Source organism: Gracilinanus agilis, chromosome 3 (genome assembly GCF_016433145.1).
Source record: "Gracilinanus agilis isolate LMUSP501 chromosome 3, AgileGrace, whole genome shotgun sequence".
NCBI lineage: Eukaryota > Metazoa > Chordata > Mammalia > Didelphimorphia > Didelphidae > Gracilinanus > Gracilinanus agilis.
The window spans coordinates 105,685,979-105,687,811 of NC_058132.1; the positions used below are offsets into that span (position 1 = coordinate 105,685,979).

Consider the following 1,833-nt stretch of genomic DNA (forward strand, 5'->3'; position numbering starts at 1 on the left):
AGAAGCTAAAATTTATCCTTTGTGTAACTTTTCTGAAAATGATGATACCATTATCAGACATTCAAATGTCAACGTTTTAGTTTGGGGAAAAGTGGTTCAAAAGAAAACACCCTGAACAATGAATTATATTTTGAATTTCCAAATTACAATTGGATATAAAAGAATGAGTTAGACAAAAATGAATCTAAACCAGCGTTAAAAGAAATTCAGTGTTCACAGTGAAGGAAATTATATTATTAATTTCCTCTTCCTTAGCTAGACTTTGTCTGAGGTATAATGTTAAGTTGACTATATTTGACTAAGGACTTTTCCAATCTGGAGAAGAGAGGTGGGTAAAACTATATCATAAGGCGGTGATGGCAAACTAATGACATGTATGTCAGCACTGATACGCCATTTTCGATGACACGTAGCCATAAGCGGCCACCTCCAGAGAAGTACAGGGCCCTTTGCCAAGAATGAAACATTTTCTGTAGTGTAGTGTAGACACTCTTTGCACTGTAGATGACATTTCTACCTATATTAATTTACCTATTTTGGTTTATTAAATACCATTATGTATTACAATTATACATTTTTGTTATTTAAACTATAAATATTGAGCAATTATTGTTTTTTTCTCGAAGTGACACACCATTGAGTTATGATTGTTTTTTTGGCGAATTTTGACACACCAAGCTCAAAAAGTTGCCCATCACTGTCATTAAGGAGATTACTTAAAGAAACTGTAGCTGTTTAGTCAGAAAAAGAAAAGTTGTGGGTAAGTGGTTCTTTATGTTTAAATTCCTGATGGGCTATCAACCAATAGATTATATGTCGATCAATCGATGATCAAAAGATATTAACTGATTAATGCTTAACACATTAGTAAAACACATTAACTAATTAATGCTTAATGCACTAGTAAGTACTAGACACAGTACTGACACTAAGATACAAAACAAAAGTGAGAAAGCCTCTGCCCTCAAGGAGCAAAGATTCTCTTAAATTCCATTCAGGAGATACAATGGTCATAGATAAATGGTCATTTACTAGTATGTTGATCATTTACTGACTAATGTATTTTGATAATAGATAATATATTCAAAATAAAGGAAGACTGTTTTTTCTTGGTGTTGAGAAGGACTAACAACCATATAAATATCTCTTAAAGGAAGAGAACCCTCTAAGTTGAGTCCTTAACAGAGGTAGATACTGTAAGTGTCAGAAAATTCCAGACATCAAAGAAGATGCCTGGTCAGAATGTAGAATATTCCAATCATTGGTAGAATAATCAATAGTCTGGAACTCAATTGTAAAGGCTTTTAAAAACCAAACAACTTTGTATTTCATCCTTGAAGGGTGGCACTAGGTAATCACTGAACTTTTTGCCCATGAGAGTGTCACATGGAAGAGGGATTAGGCTTATTTTGCTGGACTACAAAAGGCAAGACTGGTATTACAAAATTAGTTTAGGGGAGGCAGTTTTCAATTCAATATACAGATGAACTTCTCACTAAGCAAACTTACCTGACAACAAAATAGCCTGCATTATGAGAAATAAAGATTCTTTTTTTCTAGAAAATATTAAAGAAGATAGACTATGAATGCTGAGAGGGGAAGGTTAGAAGTAGATCAGGTCACTTCCAACTTTATTGTTTATGTTTCTATTATATAGCTGCTGCTCTTGGGCCTGAATGACAGAAATGCCTCAAAGTTACTAGTTGCCTCTGTCTCTGTATCTGAATGTCTTTCAAACTAACTCTCTCTCTCTCTCTCTCTCTCTCTCTCTCTCTCTCTCTCTCTCTCTCTCTTTCTCTCTCTCTCTCTCTCTCTCTCTCTCACACACACACA

At 34.3% G+C, this 1,833-nt stretch overlaps 1 pseudogene; it reads right to left on the reverse strand.

Annotated features, from left to right (window-relative positions):
- Window positions 1-338: 338 nt before the first annotated feature.
- Window positions 339-1,833, reverse strand: part of LOC123241229 — a 146,106-nt pseudogene continuing 144,611 nt past the window's right edge.